The following is a 20,206-nucleotide window of genomic DNA, read 5'->3' as shown; positions in this document are numbered from 1 at the left end:
ACCTATAGGGAGCATACACTTACCTTTCACCATTGGTACAAGCCCTTACACAGCTACCATTACCACTAACTTCCTGGCAGTAGATTGCCCAACGGCATACAATGTTATCTTTGGACGCACATGCATCAATGATCTCAAGGCCATGATATCCACACATATGTTGTTGATGAATTTTCCAACCCCCTATGATAATGGTTACATCAGAGGAGATCAACTTAGTGCACGGTCATGTTACAACACTTTGGTCAAGCAACAACACCTGCTTGTGCCCAAGGAAACCTTTTCTGTACATGACTAAGTCATAAAGACAAGCCATGATGACGCCAACTTGGATCTTCACGGTGGCAACAGTCAACCCAACGATCCTCGATATGACTTTTTCACCCAGCAAGCACAGCCCGCTGAAGAGCTGGAGAAGGTTTCCATATCAAAAGATTATCCAGATCGCATGGTGAAGATTGGCACCACCTTGTCACCACCCATTCGGTTGGCATTGATCTCTTTTTGCAAGAGAACACTAAGGTCTTCGCCTGGTCATACGAGGATATGCCAGGCATCTCTCTCGATATCATATGTCATTGCTTGAGTATTGATCCCAAGACCAAGCTGGTGAGATAGAAGCGAAGATCTTATGACGTTGAACGATACGAAGCAATGAAGGCAGAAGTTGAAAAACTCAAAGGCATAGGTTTCGTCTGCGAAGTCAATTACCCAACATGGGTAGCAAAAGTGGTCATTGTTAAGAAAAATCCGACCAAAGAGAGTCTCTTGCTCCAAAAGGTCTGTGGAAAATGTGTGTCGACTACACCGACCTAAAGAAATGATGCATGAAGGATAGCTTTCCTCTTTCTCTCATTGATAGACTTATAAACTCTACGGCATGGTGTGAACTCTTGAGCTTCATGGATGCTTACTCAGGATACAACCAAATCCCACTACTACAAAAAGATATATCAGTGGCGCTATAAAAGCGACAAAAAACACAAATTAATGTCGAATTTTTGGTAAAAATCCGACATTAAGTCGTGCAATGTCGCATAGTGAAAGCGACGCCAATACTACCGTCACAAAAGGGTATTGGTGTCGCTTATCCCCCTTAATCCGCCACCAAGAAGGAAAGTATTATAAAATAAAAAAGAACAACAACGTCGCTTAAAAGCGACATCTAAATCTGATATGATGGCGGTCAAAACCGACATTAACTAACAAAAAAACAATGAAAATATCACACTTACTGTCGGTCCAAACCGACATCACCTCATTTAAATAAATAAAATAATCTAGCTACTGTCAGTTGTAACCGACATTAGCTTCAATCTCAATAAATAAAATACTTAGATGATGTCGCCCATAAGCGACACCAAATATATTAATAATAAAAAAAAATTCTGTTTTTAATTAATAATTATTAGTCCAAAAGTAATTTTTTAGTTAAATGTTTGTTAATTAAAGGATAAACACTTTTGGACTCAAGCCTGACAGCTTGGGATTACCATCCTGTGTACAAAATCAAAAACCCAAATGGTAAATAATAAAAACGGATAAACCTGCAATTCACATCCTCACTGAAAGTCGTTGTGTTGCATTCCCTTCTACTCGATTATAACCAAAAAAAAAAACACACACACACGCACACAAACAAACAGATTAACCCCCAAAAAAAGGGTTAGCAAATCAGGAAGGAGAAGAGGAAAAACTGAAAAGTTTGTTAAAATTTCTACTGGAAATCCTTCTCAGCTGCATTTAAGAACACACAATGTTATAATACACAGCTCCAAGCAAACCCATATCTTAGAAATTAATGCACTATAACACCAGATACCATCTTATCATAGCCTTCAATCAACTTGGAATGATCAGCACTGCCTCCATTCCTCTCCTTCCCCACTTTACCTTTGCTTCTATCTGAACCCCTCTCCCTCGGTAACGAGCTCCGACTTCTCCTCTGCTCCTTTCTCCGATCCTGAGGCGACGGACTCCGACTCCGGCTTCTCCATCTCCGTCGTCTACCTCCATCGGAATCGCTCTCAAACCTCATCCTCCTCCTCTCTCTATCCCTATCCCTATCTCTTTCTCTATACCTCTCTTTACTCCTACTTCTCCGCCTCGAATGCCTCTCTCTACTCCTGCTTCTGCTCCTGCTCTGCTTCCTCGAATGCCTATTCTCTCTCTCCGAAACCCTAGCTGGTTGCCTATTCTCCCTTTCCTCCGCAGCGTCGGCCTTCTTCCACATCAACTTGTTATGCTTGCTACTGGATTTTGAACGTTACTGTCAGAACATTCGTATTGAAGTTTCTCATAAAATTTCTAAAAGATTTGGTGAAGGATAAGAAATGGACAATCGGATGAAATGGGGAATGAGAAGAAGAAAGATTGAAATTGGGGGAGAAATGAAAGCATGGACGAAATGGGAAAGAAATGTGTTTAAATATGGGTATTTAGTTGGCGTCAGTTTAAACCTACATGGATTGACTGACATCGAATTAAAAATTACTTGTGTCAAATTAAATGTACATGGCGTCGATTAAAACCGACGCCAACCTGACACACTTTTCTACCCAGTCAACTTTCTGACACTCCTTAATAAAAGTACTGCGTTGGTTTAAATAAATGTTGGTGTCGGTCTTAACCGACACCAACATCTGACATACTTCACATAGCGTCGGTTGAACGAAACTTTTGTCGCATTAAATATGATAGTGTCGGTTAAAACCGACACTAAGTTTACCAAGCAGGAAACTTCCCGCCTAATATTTCATCGAATTCGTCCTTTCCCGCCTAATATTTCATTGAATTCGTCCTTTCCCGCCTAGAGTTTCCCACCTAATATTTCATCCAATTCATCCATTTCCCGCCTAATATTTAACCCAAAGAAAAAAAATAACCAGCTTTTTCTTTTTTGTGTTATCTCATATAACATTTTAAAATTTTAATAAATAAAATTTAACTTCAATAAAATACGTAATAAAAAATATAAATATAATTTTATTATAAAATATCATCACATGCTAATTGAAACATAGTCTAATTAATAATTACAATATATAAAATAATTAATATATTTATTCCAAGTCATCATCTGAATCGAATTCATTAAGAATAACATAAGATTTGTGGTATCCATTAGTGTAAATATTTTAAATTGAAGATCGAATTCTTTCATTGTATTTATATAGGGTCAAGGAGTGTAGCTATAAAAAATCATCAAAATCGGAGTTAAAATAACCGTTAAATCGTGATTTTTCTTTTATAACCGTCGAAAAGTTTTGTCCTGTTACTTGATCTCTGAATGTTTGTTTTTTGCAATTTTTGGCGCATGTGATCTCGAAGCATATACAAACAAGTTTGATGGTTGGATCATTGAAATTAGTTTCATAGGATGCGTATCTCATCAAAACGATAGATTCACTAACACTTAGAGTTTATTTATACTTTCATTAAGTATAACATAAGATTTGTGGTATCCACTAGTGTAAATATTTTAAATTTAAGATCAAGTTCATTCATTGTATTGATATAAGGTCAAGTAGTGTGGCTGTAAAAAATCATCAAAATCGGAGTAAAAATAACCGTTAAATCGTGATTTTTCGTTTATAACCGTTGAAAAGTTTTGTCCCGTTACTTGATCTCTGAATTTTTTTTTTTTACAATTTTTGGCGTATGCGATCTCGAAGAATATACAAACCAGTTTGACAGTTGGATCGTTGAAACTAGTTTTGTAGAATGCATATCCCATTAAAACAATAGATTTATTAACACTTACAAGTTTATTCATACTTTCATTAAGTATAACATAAGATTTGTGGTATCCACTAGTGTAAATATTTTAAATTGAAGATCGAGTTCATTCATTATATTCATATAGGGTCAAGGAGTGTAGCTGTAAAAAATTATCAAAATCGGAGTTAAAATAACCGTAAAATCGTGAATTTTCTTTTATAACCGTCGAAAAGTTTTGTCCTGTTACTTGATCTCTGAATGTTTGTTTTTTGCGATTTTTGGCGTATGCGATCTCGAAGTATATACAAACAAGTTTGACAGTTGGATCATTGAAATTAGTTTCATAGGATGTGTATCTCATCAAAACGATAGATTCACTAACACTTAAAGTTTATTTATACTTTCATTAAGTATAACATAAGATTTGTGGTATCCACTAGTGTAAATATTTTAAATTTAAGATCAAGTTCATTCATTGTATTGATATAAGGTCAAGTAGTGTGGCTGTAAAAAATCATCAAAATCGGAGTTAAAATAACCGTTAAATCGTGATTTTTCGTTTATAACCGTTGAAAAGTTTTGTCCCGTTACTTGATCTCTGAATTTTTTTTTTTTTACGATTTTTGGCGTATGCGATCTCGAAGAATATACAAACAAGTTTGACGGTTGGATCGTTGAAACTAGTTTTGTAGAATGCATATCCCATTAAAACAATAGATTTATTAACACTTACAAGTTTATTCATACTTCCATTAAGTATAACATAAGATTTTGTGGTATCCACTAGTGTAAATATTTTAAATTGAAGATCAAGTTCATTCATTATATTCATATAGGGTCAAGGAGTGTAGCTGTAAAACATTATCAAAATCGGAGTTAAAACAACCGTTAAATCGTGATTTTTCATTGATCACCGTCGAAAAGTTTTGTCCCATTTTTTTATCTCTGAATGTGTTTTTTTCTTTCGATTTTTGGCGTATGCGATCTTGAAGCATATACAAACAAGTTTGACGGTTGGATCGTTGAAACTTGTTTTGTAGAATGCATATCCCATTAAAACAATAGATTTATTAACACTTAGAATTTATTTGTACTTTCATTAAGTATAACATAAGATTTTATGGTATCCACTAGCGTAAATATTTTAAATTTAAGATCGAATTCATTCATTGTATTCATATAGGCTCAAGGAATGTAGCTGTAAAAAATCATCAAAATCAGAGTTAAAATAACCGTTAAATCGTGATTTTTTGTTTATAACCGTCGAAAAGTTTTATCCCGTTACTTCATCTCTGAATGTTTGTTTTTTGTAATTTTCAGCATATGCGATCTCGAAGTATATACAAACATGTTTGACGGTTGGATCGTTGAAACTAATTTCGTAGAATGTGTATCCCATCAAAACAATAGATTCACTGATACTTAAGAGTTTATTCATACTTTCATTAAATATAACATAAGATTTATTGGTATCCACTAGTGTAAATATTTTCAAATTGAAGATCGAGTTCATTCATTGTATTCATATAGGGTCAAGGAGTGTAGCTGTAAAAAATCATCAAAATCGGAGTTAAAATAACCGTTAAATCATGATTTTTCGTTGATAACCGTCGAAAAGTTTTGTCCCGTTACTTGATCTCTGAATGTTTGTTTTTGCGATTATTTGATGATGAAATCTCGAAGCATATACAAACAAATTTGACAGTTGGATCGTTGAAATTAGTTTCCCATCAAGTTCAATGGTGTGTGTATATATATATATTTATTAAGTAGATTTAAATTTATTTATTTTGTACATATAAAACTTAAGAAATTGAATGATATGTACATTTAAGCCGATCCAATGGTCACCAATTGTTAATATTTAATTTAATATATATATATAATTATTATAGTATTTTTTTAGGGTTTAAAATATTTAAAAACAATAAGTAGTGTCACCTAGAAGCGACGCCAATACTTTATGTCGCTTAAAAGCGACATTGTTTTGTTTAATGCGACGCCAGTATTTAAAATTATTAAACTAAATGTCGGTTATAAGCGACATTAAATGTTTACGTCGGTTTAAAAGCGACGTAGACATTTTATGACGCTTATAAGCGACAGTAAATCCGACGTCATGTTCAATTAGTGTCGCAACTGTCTTATGCGCCACTATATTATATTAAACCGACACCACTCACTGACACTATAAGTCCCTTTTGTAGTAGTGTCCTCATGAACCCTCCAGACCAAGAACACACAGCCTTCACTACTGACAGGGGACTATATTGCTATAAAGTCATGCCCTTCGGCCTAAAGAATGCATGAGCGACTTATGAGAGACTAGTCAATTCAATGTTCGCCGAACAGATTGGGAAGAGCATGAAAGTTTACGTTGATGATATGCTAGTCAAGAGCAAACATGTTGACCAACACATCGCTAACCTATCTGAAACTTTCACCATTCTGAAGAGGTATCGAATGAGGTTAAACCCTAACAAATGTGCCTTCGGCGTAGGCTCTAGCAATTCTTAGGCTTCATGATAAGCCAACGAGGCATTGAGGCTAATCCCGATAAGATCAAAACAATCCTCAACATGAAGGAACCGGTAACTTCAAAATATATCCAGAGCCTTACTGGCAAGGTGGTAGCCTTAACTAGGTTCATCTCTAAGGCCACAGACAGATGTGCTCCTTTCTTCAAAGCATTTAAGGGAAGTAAGAAGTACATTACATGGAATGATAAATGTGCCGAGGTATTCAATAACCTCAAAGACTACATGAGTAAATCCCATTTGCTCTCCAAACTTGAGGTTGGTGACACTCTCATTATCTATCTGTTGGTATCGGCTTCAGCAATAAGTTACGTTCTCATTCGAAATGATGATAATGTCGAACGGTCTGTCTACTACGCTAGTAAGGCCTTATAAGATGCAGAGACACGATATTCCAACATTGAGAAATTGGCTCTAGCATTGGTCATGTCTGCTCGAAAACTTCGCCCTTACTTCCAAGCACACTTCATCATCGTGCTTACCAATCATCATTTTCGACAGATACCCCAAAGTCCTAACACTTCAGGGCGAATGATATAATGGGCGATAGCATTAGGTGAGTTTGACATCTCCTACCAACCAAAGCCAGCTGAGAAGGGCCAAGCAGTGGCAGACTTCATCGCCGACTTCACATATCCTGTTGACATTGTTTCTACGCCTAAAGACATAGTTTCATTACCCTCGGAAACTTAAAAAATAGAACCAACAGCCCCAACATGGAGTTTATATGTTGATGGCTCGTCCAACCAACAGGGTTGTGGAGCAAGACTAGTCTTTACGACCTTGACAAAGTACGATGGAGTATGCTCTTCGTTTCAAATTTAAGGCGTCGAACAATGAGGCTGAATATGAAGCCCTCCTAGCAGGCTTACGTTTGGCCAAACACCTTGGGGTTAAACGAATTGATATCTTTAGTGACTCCCAATTGGTGGTTAACCAAGTCACCAACAACTTTGACGCTAATGATAGCTCCATGGCAACATATCTGGCACAAACACAATTGTTGCTCAAGCACTTCCACTACCAGATCACCCAAATTCCTCAAGCGGCAAACAGTCATGCAAATGCTTTGGCTCGCCTCGCCTCAGCAGTGGAAGACAAGATTGGGAGAAAAATTCAGGTCGAATTGTTGGCAGCACCAAACACCATGGCTGCAGAAGTGTGCAACTTACAATAAGGGGATAGTTGGATTACCCCGATTTATAGATTCCTTGCTCATGGCACCCTTCCAAATGATAAAGTCCAAGCTAAGCAGATTCGATACAAGGCTACCCGTTACTTGATCATTAATGACCAACTCTACAAGCGGGGTTTTAACCTACCATACCTAAGATGCCTTACGCCTGCAGAGGCGGAAATTATCCTTTGGGAAATACATGAAGGAGTCTGCGGAGATCATGTTGAATCTCGATCCCTAGCACACAAAGCTTTACTCCACAAAGATGCCATCAGAATATCTCGCTAATGTGATAAGTGTCAACGCTACTTAACTATTCCTCACTCCCCTCTTGAGTCGTTCACTCCTATGATCAGCCATTAGCCCTTCGCCCAATGGGGACTTGATTTGATCGGCCAAATGCCTACAGGGAAGGGTAAGGTCTGCTATGCAATCGTTGCAGTTGACTACTTCACAAAGTGGGCTGAAGTAGAACCCTTGACAACCATTACTGAGGCAAAAATACAAGACTTCGTATGGAAGAACATCCTTTGTAGATTCAGCATTCCCAATGCGATAGTCACTGACAATGGGCCACAGTTCGACAATAATAAGTTGATGATGTTCTGCTCTAAGTTCAACATCAACTTATTTTTGTCTTCCCAGCTCATCTCCAGTCTAATGGACAAGTTGAAGCCATCAACAAAATAATCAAGCGAACTTTGAAAACTAGCTTGAACAAGGCTAAATGTTGTTGGCCAGAATTTGTACCTCAACTTCTTTGGTCATACTGCACTTCGTATCGGACATCAACAAGAGAAACCATATTCTCACTTGTCTTTGGTACAAAGGCAGTTGTCCCAGTTGAGCTTGAGCAAGCAACGTTCCAAGTCCAGAACTATGTGCAAAACAAAAATGACAAACAACTTACCCTCAACTTAGATCTAGTCGAGGAACACGAAAATCAGGCTCACTTGAGGAATGTCGCCTATAAGCAGCACATATCCAACTACTATGACTCAAGGGTCAAATCTCGTTCTTTCAAAGTGGGGAACTGGGTATTGAAGAAAAGATTACTCTGCGACAAAGTTCCGAGTGAAGAAACACTTAGTCCAAAATTAATAAACTAATATAGTATTTGTATAGGTAAGAACTAAGAAGACATACATACAAGTATCAAAAAATGTGAAAGAATATATAAACACTCATGATTCATCATTATTCCTCCACAAGTAGATAATGGTTACACTTACATTATCGTTTAGATTTTTAAAATCCTCCAAACCTTCATGAATAATGTTTTTTATTTGAGGGAAAAATTAATAATAATTATTGTAGAAGTGTAAAAAATGTATAAAAAAAAATACAATCACTCATAGTGACAAACTTTACAACTTTCATGAAGGGGTCAGCTTCGAAATCCAACACTATAATTCATAAACCATAAATTTATATTTAACCGTCGATTGCCATTTGCGCTTTATTCTTTTTACTAAATTTCATTTTTTAAATTTTCTTTTTTGAAAACATGATCATCTAGCGGATGTAAGCAGATGAACGGTTCAGATCTTTGATATCACGTTTTGATATTTACGGTTAACTGAAATATGAGTCGATGTCATATAGTTTGTCGAAACTTTATAAACATCAAGCAATATTTTCACTAACCGTAAAACTCTGAATATAATATCAACAATCCAAACCGTTTATCTTCCTGCATCCTTTAATAGATTAAGTTTTCAAAAAAGAAAATCTAAAAAAAAAAACAAAATTTGATGAGAACAATGAAGCGTAAATGTAAACAACAATCAACGGTTAAATTTTGATCTATGATTTATATGATTATAGTGGCGAATTTCGAAGTTAGGCTCTTCATGAAAGTTGTAAAGCTTGTCATTACGAGCGTTTATATATTTTTTCTATATTTTTTTAAACTTCTACATTAATTAAAAACTATTAAAGACTTTAGGTAAGTGAAAATATACTTAAAAGAACAATGCATTTTTATGTTTTGGATGTGATAATATGGTACGTATATATTTATTTAGTATTATGTTTTTCATTTGATTATTTATTGGTTTAAAATATATTTTCCTTAACGGGTAACGGGTCGGGTCATATTACCTGTTAATATTATCAAGTCGATTTTGGGTCGGGTCATTTTACGCGTTTATTTTAACAGGTATTACACGACACGGCCCGTTAAGATATCGGGTATGACACGTGTTGATGCACAAAACCGGAGGTCTTGGAACAATGTAAATCCGACCGTGAATCTGTAGAAATGTAAATAACACAAGATATATCGTGGTTCACCCCAAGGTTTGGGCTACGTCCACACTAATTATGTTATTTCTCTGAGAAGTGAGGGGAGTGAGGGAGAGAGCTTCTGAAGGTGAGAGAACTCTTCCCATGGCCTAAGAAATGGCTTCTCCAAATTGTAAGGGTGAGAAGTCCTTTTATAGAATAAGGGCTCCTCACTTATTACATATTTGCCCATTCCTTTATTACATAATTACATTTAAGTCCTTCGAGTATTTGTACGAGATCTAAATACGGAGGCCATAAGTATGATATAAACAGTAGTCCCCCAAGTCTTCAGTCAACAGAATCTTTTGGCTGGAAACTTGAAATTCAGTCCATGTGTGGGCCGAAGTAACTAGATGTTGTCTTGAACTGATGCTCGATATGAGGCGGTGCTCAATCTGACATGATGCTCAACTAGAAGTAGCACATGCTGCGAGGATGCTCGGCTCGTGGCTTATGTTGCCTTAGTTGGCTCGGCTTGTGGCGTTGAAGGTGAGTGAGTCCCTTTTATAGATTAAAGACTCGCTCCTCAATACATGAATGATGGGTTAGAGTTGATGCTCTCTAATGATGGTGAGGGAGTCCTTTTTATAGAATAAGGGCTCGCTCCTCAATACATAAATGATGGGCTAAGTCTCCCAAGTATTTTTTATGAGGCCCAATATATGGTGATGGGCTAGAGTTTATGCTCGCGGCGAGGCGGTTACTCAGCTGACGGCGATGCTCTCTAATGAAAATGAGGGAGTCCCTTTATAGAATAAAGGCTCGCTCCTCAATACATAAATAATGGGCTAAGTCCCCCAAGTATTTTTCATGAGACCAAGTTGAGGCCCAATATATGGTACCTAATGTAGTCCCCTAAGTCTTCGGTCAATAGATTCTGTTGGCTGGAGACTTCAAATTTAATCCATGTATGGGCCGAAGTGGTGTTGTTCGAATGCGGTATTTGTATACCAAGCTTTGCAAGTGAAGCTTTGAATCTGGAGCTCTATAAATGAAGCTTTTGAAGTTAGAGCTTTTGTAAATGAAGCTTTTGAAGGTGGAGCTCTGTAAATGAAGCTTTTGAAGCTAGAGCTCTGTAAATGAAACTTTTGAAGTTAGAGCTTTTGTAAATGAACATTTTGAAGCTAGAGCTCTGTAAATGAAGCTTTTGAAGCTCATTGACATGAGTGATGCTTATGAATGTTTATGTTGATTGATATGAGTGATACTCATGGATGTTGACATGAGTGATGCTCATGAATGTTGACATGAGTGATGCTCATGAATGTTTATGTATGATTGATATAAGTAATGCTCATGAATGTTTATGTATGATTGACATGAGTAATGCTCATGTATAATTTGAAGTACTGGGCATACTTTTGGTCACCTGGTTGGTGATAATAACGGTAGGCTGCCGAATAATTTTGGAGTACTGGGCGTACTTTTGATCACTTGGTTGGTGATAGTAGTGGCAGGGTGCCGAATAATTTTAGAGTACTAGGCGTACTTTTGATCACCTGGTTGGTGATAATAGAGGGTCTGGCTCTTTTGGGCATATGGACCTTCGCCCTCCACATAATGTTCCAGCCCATTATTTTGGGCTTGCCATTTTTTTTTAAATTTTTTTATTACCCTCTGATGGGGTTTATACAGATATCTCCGAAAGATAAGAAAAATAAATTACATCATTCAAAAATAAATAAGGCAGTCGTTGGTGCGTACTACACCTACTGCGTAATGGGTTGTTACATATCTTTTTCCATGTTCGTCTTCTAGTGGCTTCTTCAGAAAAGTGGGAACATGCACGATGAAAGTTTTCTTTTTCGAGAGTTGATGGCATCTTCTGCTTTGATGGTCGACAAAAGCAAAAGTATAATCATTTCCTTTCTCTTTTTAATCCTTGCTTTTGCTTTTGTTTCCCGCAGCCCACTTGGTTGCTTTTGTCTTTCCCCTGCATCTTTGTTGCTTTTGTTTTTGTTTTCCATGTGCCCTCGCATAGAAAGTCTCGTGAATGCAAAATCTCTCCCTTTACATGGTGCTTTGCCAGGGCCAGAAAGTTTGAACCATGTGTGCATAATTCATGAGGTAGGGCTTTCTGCTTTTTCTCCTTTTTTCTGCTTTCTGCAATTATCTCAGTGGGTAGTCATGCTTTCTGCTTTTCCTTTCCATTATTCTCATACCTGGCACCACCAAAATTATTACCAGAAGGCATCGGCAGCGGCTGATGCCCACCTGGATGCATGGTCTTGCTGATGCATGGTCCGATGTTCATAGAAAAAATTCAGTCTCTAATACAAACCTCTATCAGGACATGGTAGCTCCTCACCAATTGGCACACATGAAACAGGAAACCCAATCATTTTGATTTAGCTGAATTGCTTGCGCGACAACAAATTCGACAGCAGCAGCATCAACAGCGGAATATTTTGGCTTGTTTTGGACATTTGAATGATGCAGCATTAGAGCATTTGCCAAGTCAGAATCTTATCCACCGACAGTTAGCCAACCATTCTTCAGCAGATCTGGATCACCTTTTGGCACTTCAGATGCAACAGCACTGGGAGGCTCAGCTCCAGCACCACACAACTTCAGCGTCGAGGGCCGTCTCGTCCACACCCACAGGTGCATCCTGGCAGCCTGGAGCCTCTTTTTCTGGAAATTCTTTTGTGGGCCGGAGCCACCATCGGGTCTGGATCTCTCGGCGTTGGTGACTATGGTGTGCTTTCCGATTAATTTGCCATCTCAGACGACGGCAACAGGGAGTCGAGAATTGCACTGCAGCGGCTCCAACTCCAGAAAATCTGAGAGGGAGCGACCGAGACTACTGGGCATTTCAGGTTCAAACTCCACGGGCAAAACCAAGAACCTGCAAAATTTGAGAAACCCGACTTCCAGGTAGTCTTGAAATCGGGGGATTTAGTGGCTTTCAGGAGATGTAGCGGCGGAGCATGGCGGAGGAAGGAAGAATGGATGGATTTGGTGGTGGGTCAGAGTTAAAGGGAGCTCCAAAGATCGCGGAAATGGAGATCAAAGCCGTCGTGATTTTCTGATGAAGAGGTTTTTTGTTTTTGGCAGTTTAGGATTGGGCTTGTGGGCCTGGGCATGATGACGAGCTCGTGTGTTGATTCACTGGTAATTTGATTATTCTTTTAATTTCTTTCCATCTTCAAGGTGCTGATATTACAATTATGGATCATTAAGTAACAAGTAATGAGTTAAAACTTCTTGAGTGGAAAATCCCCTAGATTTGGCTGATATAGTTTTAATTCCATGCCAATCCTCGGAATTCAGTTGGTATGCATATATTTTAGACCTTGCATTCTTATAGAAGCTAAGTTTAAACGATCATGGTAAAACTTAGGAAGAAAGCAGTTCATATTGTTCTAATTTTCTTTAACCAAGTGAAACGCATACTGTTGCTTCGTTCTTTTAACCCATTAATTGTATGATTGTGTTGGTTTCTTATATGTTTCATTGTGCTAATTGCAGACCCCCTGAAACATTCCGGCCTGTGGACACACATCATGCAATGGAAGTTCGCCTTGGGCTGTCGAAGGGTCCAGTCGCCCCAAGCTTTATGTGATCCTCTTACTTTCTTGCCGAAAGAAGAGGATTAGTATCTTTGCGGTGGATTTATACTTTTATGTCAATGTTGTTCTTAAATTGTGATTGTTTGTCGCGCTGAGTTGAAAGGTCCAGACATTGATATTGTGGAGTTACATTTACTTTGGAGTAGTATTGGGTTATCTTCTATCCAATTACAGTTCCCCTATTTGGTACTTTCAATTTTATTTTGAAAATTTGGCTCCAACTCTTGATCTTGCATGTGGCCATGTGAATGATTCTACCCGATTCCTAACCTCAGATGATTTTGCTAATGCTTATTCTCATTGAGCATGCTCATCAAAACATTCTTAAACGAAGTAGTGATATTCACTCTCATTTTTTCTTTCTACACTCCTTCCCTTGTTTAATACGTACAATATGAACACCAGATTGCACGTGTACACTTTTTTCGCTTGACACAAACGACATTAGGGGAGAGAGGATACAAACACATAATCTCGGATGCAAAGGTAAACACTAGATCTCTCGCTCGTAGAGAGCATTTTGTGGAGAAGCACATGTCCAATGCTTCTCCAGAAAGAACTTCCAAGTGTTTTCTTACAAAAAGCACTTGGAAGTTTAGTTTATAGTAAAAACAGTTTTTTTTAACAAACGTTATTATCCACACTAAAGGATGGGGAAGTGAGTTAAGTTTCACATTGGACTAGCAATAACATGTTTCAAATTTGTTGTTAGCGAAAATTGAATCTAAAACTTATCGTTTACAAGTGAAGATAAATACTCCTACAATGTAATATTTAATGGCTATAGTAAAAAACAAAAAGCTTTTATAAGCATAAATGCTTACTTACTACACCGGTCCTAAACTGAGCCCTTAATACGAATGTCATTCACGCTACAAAAGTCACTGAACTATACTTTTTTAGGATATAAATGTTACAATCTAGTGGTATCAATTTAAACGTAGATTATTTCGGCAGTCACACAAGTAAAAAAAAAATGAAAAAGAAGATAATATTTTGAGCATCTTGTTCTGTCATCGTCAATGGTCCTGTGCATAAGGGTTGCGAGTATGAAAGTTTTGCATTAGAGCTTTGTTGGTGGTTCTGTCTGTGCAGATGTTAATCTCTTGTACAGTTTTTGTTCTTAGGTTGTGGCCGGTTTGTGTCGTTATTTCTCACTCATTGACAAAAAAACTGGTTCAATCAGGAATAAGATGGTGGGAATTTGTGATCTATGTTCTTTCAAATCCTCTATATTGAGTCGATTATAACTGGCTGGATTATGTCTTTACCATGCCTGATTGCGATCCAAGTTATGCCATATAGATAAGGAAACACCAGTTCCCTATCAATTTGAGGTGTTTTTATACATTTGTTGTGCTAACTTATTAGTTGTATCAGATATCCAGACCGAGTATGAGTGAAAAAAAAGAGCTTACAGAATCTTTTGTCTTTTAGTCTGAGGTTGCTCTGAAGTTCATATATTGTTGGTTGACCGTGGATGTAATTGTATGTGCTTCTTAGGGGTGGTTTGTGAGTGAGGTGCTTAAAAAAAACACACATGAAAAAAAGCTGTGAGGGTTTTAGGTGTTTGGTAAACTAAAAAAAAAAAGGCTTATTTTGGAAGCTGCTGTGAGAATAAGCTGAAATCAAAGGAAAAAGTTGAAGCTGCTATTTGTAGCTTTGGAAAACTGGCTTTTTTTCAAAGCACACGGAACTACAGTGCTCCTTTAATGAAAAAACCCACTATCAGACTGCTTTTTTTTTTCAAAAGCACTTTTACAAAAAAGTTTACCAAACACTCTGCTGATTTTTTTCACAGCTGCTTATTCTCACAGCACAGCCGCTTATTCCCACATCAGCTTTTTTTCAAAGCACGGCAATACCAAACCAGCCTAGTGACTTATGTTTTTTTTGTATCACATGCAGTAATGGACTTAAAACACTGAGCGTTTACTTGCTGTAGTTAAATCTGAGTTGTACTCTATTCTTTGAAACAACTGCAGATTTCAGAGGCCTGCTGGCCCAATTCCTTCCTCAATGCTGGGTTTGGAGGCTATGAACGGAAAATTGGATGATTTCGGCTTTGAGGATTACCTGAATGGTAAGAAAATACTCTTCATATACAAAGTAGATAATATTGGTATCCTAAGCTTTAACTGTTCATGGTTTCTCTTTGAACTATTTGTTTGAACTCCTTCAATGTTTATGATACAATCGGAGCCTTCTTACGTTCCTCTTTGTAAAGAACTAACCAATCAGGGTCCTCTTGTAATTCTCTCTTTTAAACATCCATAGTAATCCTCATGAATTTCGAACATGCAGCCTTTTTTTTCTTCTAATCAATTGGTTTTTAATTAGGGTTGATGTCATTAGGAATTTTGTAATTTGATTCTTCTTTTAATTTCTTTCCATCTTCAAGATGCTAATATTACAATTATGGATCATTAAGTAACAAGTAATGAGTTAAAACTTCTTGAGTGGAAAATCCCCTAGATTTGGCTTATATCGTTTTAATTCCATGCCAATCCTCGGAATTCAGTTGGTATGCATATATTTTAGACCTTGCATTCTTATAGAAGCTAAGTTTAAACGATCATGGTAAAACTTAGGAAGAAAGCAGTTCATATTGTTCTAATTTTCTTTAACCAAGTGAAACGCATACTGTTGCTTCGTTCTTTTAACCCATTAATTGTATGATTGTGTTGGTTTCTTATACGTTTCATTGTGCTAATTGCAGACCCCCGTGAATCTGAAACATTCCGGCCTGTGGACACACATCATGCAATGGAAGTTCGCCTTGGGCTGTCGAAGGGTCCAGTCGCCCCAAGCTTTATGTGATCCTCGTACTTTCTTGCCGAAAGAAGAGGATTAGTATCTTTGCGGTGGATTTATACTTTTATGTCAATGTTGTTCTTAAATTGTGATTATCTGTCGCGCTGAGTTGAAAGGTCCAGACATTGATATTGTGGAGTTACATTTACTTTGGAGTAGTATTGGGTTATCTTCTATCCAATTACACAGTTCCCCTATTTGGTACTTTCAATTTTATTTTGAAAATTTAGCTCCAACTCTTGATCTTGCATGTGGCCATGTGAATGATTCTACCAGAATCCTAATCTCAGATGATTTTGCTAATGCTTATGGGAGGATGGAGCATGCTCATCAAAACAATATGTTAGTGGGTTGGGCCATGTGTATTTTTTTTAGTTTTATATATATAAGTTTATTGAATCCAGCTGCTAAGATTTAATATGATCAAATCTAACGCTAAAGAAAAAGATATAACGGTCCAAATTTAAATCCAACGGCTAAAATAATTTAAAAAATTCTTTCATGGGTTTCATATTCTTTTATAGTGTTTCATGAGTTTCATAGTGTCGGTTTAGTGATTTTCCAATATTTATAGGAATCTAAATATTTTTAGGCTAAAATGTTCATAAAATTAAATTATGATAGTCTACATAATCTTTTTTAAAGTTACTTTAAGAATCCTAAATTCATTCTTTAATAATCTGAGACGAAAAATTAACCCCAAAGAGTTGGAGTAGAAAACATATTTCTAGGTTAAATTCATTCTTTATTACTGGTCTGTGGGTGCCTGGGAGGGGGCAGGGTGTACAGTAGATATATACATAAGCTTTTTTTTGGGAAAACAAGTTGTACAATAACATGCAAGTTGATGTTTTCTACCGGTATGGGATACACTGATGTTTCAAGGCTAGATTGTGATCGTAAAAAACATGACTAAATGATTGATAATTTTATACTTCTACTCGTAGAGGAAAATCATGGTAGAAGTCTCCAACATTGATCAGGAAATGACATAAAAAACAACATGACCAAAATGATCGATAACCTAGATTTTTCTCATTATACGCGTCCAGGAAAAGTTTATGATCCTCAATCGCCATCTAATTTGAAGAAAGTGGTAATATGTTAATACTTGGAATTCTTAGTTACGTCATGTTCAACCTACTGAACTAAGATCTTAAAATTGGGTTAACACGAAAGCAAGAATTGAGAATTAAAACATATCAATCTGATCAAATGAATTAATTGGGCTGGAGTTTTTGATGCGTTGGAATATAAGATGGAAGGATCAAAAAACGTTTAGATAAAAAAAAACACAAATTGATCGGCCACTTAATATTATAGTCCAGTGGTATTCCTCTTCACTTCGAAGTGAGATGTCTTAAGTTTGATTTTCACCAAAAGCTAGTTTGAACCACATTATTGCTAGCATATTATGAGGCTAAACTCACATCTCCCCTTAGTATAGATAAAAAGGAAAACTCTAGCTAGCTTTATAAATTAAATTACATAAGTTGTATTGGTGTCAAAACTTGGACAGAGGCTGGACTGAATACAATACGTATTTGCTCCGAGTGTTTCTTTAGGTCTTAGTTTCACAAAATAGCTCGAGAGAAAGAGAGATTATCCTCTTTACACATTATCCTCATTAGGTGATCGAAGCAACCAACAGTTAACACTTTTCGTTGTTCCAATGTCCATTTGATTTCGTGCATCAACAACTTTGTTCATCATTTTCTGAATCATTTTGATAAGTTATTGCCACACCAACTTCTTTTTTTTAAACTGAAATATTCAATTCATTGATAAGAGAAAGAGGGAGAGTACACGGCGGTATCAACGCCTAAGACCTACAATCCTTGGAGTAAAACTCAAATTTTAGGTTTTAAACCTATCCCAATTTATTTATAAAATTAAATTATGATGGTCTACATAATTTTTTTTTTTAAAGTTACTTTAAGAATCCTAAATTCATTCTTTAATAATCTTAGACAAAAAATTAACCCAAAAGAGTTGGAGTAGAAAACATATTTCTAGGTTAAAATTTTTAGATTTTAACCCAAAGGTTGAAGATGATCTCAAGTCTAAACACAATTACAGTCTTCAAATATGAAGTCCGAAATAAAATTCGTGGATCGGAAACCAAAGACAAAATCTGCCAACATGCATGGATAGTGTAACTGCCACACCAACTATTGAAACATGCCAATGTCGCTTTTAGTTTAAATGAAATCCATGCCTGAGAGCATTTTCACCCATTTGATGGATTTGAGTTTACAAATAGGCATGGTAGTTACTATTCACTTATATAGTAAATGTTTTAAGCTTGTCTTTTATCATTTTCCATCCATTATAAATTAGTGACTGTCATGAGATTTACTAATTATTCAACGAATGAGATTAATTTTGAATAAGTTGCTGCGATTATGTTACTCTCCACCAATTGTAAATAGTAACTACCATGGACTAGGGGCTAGATTTGTCAAGGCTGCTGCAAAGGCTCAACCATGGCTGGCTTGGAGGAGTGGGTGGAATGGGTTTTGGAGTGGATTTTGGATTTGGCCATGGCAAAATTTCATGGGTGGAAATGCTCTGATGGTTTAGTTAAGCTAACACGTTCCACTAGCTAGGGCAACACCCCAAATGAACCCTACTTGTTTTTCCACCAATCCTCCTTTACTTTCCACCTTATATTCTACTTAAAAAGAGGGTGAAAGCGACCCTAGATGGGATGTCAAAAAGCCTTCCTTCCTCGACAACACTACTTGCTGCTTCTATTGCTGGGTAAAAGACAAAAGCATGTGCAAGCGCAATTTCCATATACAAGGCCACCACATCCAGCAGCTTGGAAAACCTAAAGATTCATTAGTTTTTTCTTTTCCAAGTAAATAGAAAGCTTTGATCATTTGCATGCTTAATATTTGTATGACAAATACAGAATATATGTTTGTACATGCCATTTATGCAAAGAGATCTCTATTTTTTCCAAAAAGTGGGGACTAGGTGTGAGACCCACTCGACATCGAACTTCAATAATCCGAACAGTCTAGTTTGTAATTCTCGATTCATAGATCATCCTTACAAAAATTCAATTCAATCCAAAATCATTTGCTAATATAATTATGAAGATAAAATTTTGTTGTTTCTTATATAACAAAGTATTTGTAAATTTTTTTTAACCCAATTAAATGTCTTAAATATTTTTGATTTGGCTAATATTATGCAAGAATGATCTATGAGGTGCAACTTGAAAAATAAATAGTTCAGATTGTTAAAATTCAATATCGTGTGGACCCCACAATTAATCCCCACTTCTATAAGAAAAAAAAAATGAAGATCCATTCCTTTAAAGACTTCCTCTGTTTGTAATGGTCATAATGAATTAGGCTCCCTTTTAACAAGTACTGACCCAAGAGTATATGTTAGATTAATTTATCTGTCAACAATGGAGAAACTTTTGTGTATACACAATTCTTATGATACGTAATGAATTAGAGAGACTACGTGTTATATTAACACCAATAATAATTAACATATTAAAATTAAAATACCATTTCATCATGTCGCAAGATGATGCTTAATTGAAAAATAAAAGAGCAAAAATGATGTATATCCCACCTACAATAAGAAGCTTACGCCAAAATTGTTGTTTACTTTATTATTTTCAAATTCTACACGAGGCATTATCTAGTTGGGGAATGATTTCCAGTCTTTTTTTTTTTCTCTTGCATTTTTTTATAAGAGTCTTTTTTCCTCTTATACATTCCTCTATTTTGATCTTTAAATTGAATAAATAAATAAAAATTAAGTCAGAAAAATTATTTGAACCATGTAGAAAGAGAAAAAATGTGCTTGGAAATTATTATCTAGGCTGAGGTATTGCCTAACCTAACCCTAGTTAATTAAATGTGGTCTTGCCCTTTTCTGGAAATTTTAACGGGTCTAAAAGTTGGGTTGTCAAATTTCCCATCAGTTTTGGGTGGGTATGGTATTTCCACATTAAGTGGCACAAACCCACATATTTTGCGCCTTACATGTCCGGTGACACATCACCCTCAATGAAAACCAAAAATTGGAATTCAGATCGTCTTTGTGAAGATTTCGAAAATTCGTAAATC

At 36.4% G+C, this 20,206-nt stretch overlaps 1 long non-coding RNA gene across 1 annotated transcript; it reads left to right on the top strand.

Moving 5' to 3' along the window:
* Positions 1-11,664: 11,664 nt before the first annotated feature.
* LOC126583036 (uncharacterized) lies at positions 11,665-13,516 on the top strand. The gene is made up of 3 exons (XR_007609650.1): positions 11,665-11,790; positions 12,014-12,837; positions 13,195-13,516. It is a non-coding gene; the product is annotated as an uncharacterized LOC126583036 (long non-coding RNA).
* Positions 13,517-20,206: the final 6,690 nt, after the last annotated feature.

Source organism: Malus sylvestris, chromosome 9 (genome assembly GCF_916048215.2).
Source record: "Malus sylvestris chromosome 9, drMalSylv7.2, whole genome shotgun sequence".
Lineage (NCBI taxonomy): Eukaryota > Viridiplantae > Streptophyta > Magnoliopsida > Rosales > Rosaceae > Malus > Malus sylvestris.
The sequence above is the reverse complement of the archived record's forward strand: the minus strand, read 5'-3'. Positions and strand labels throughout refer to the sequence as shown.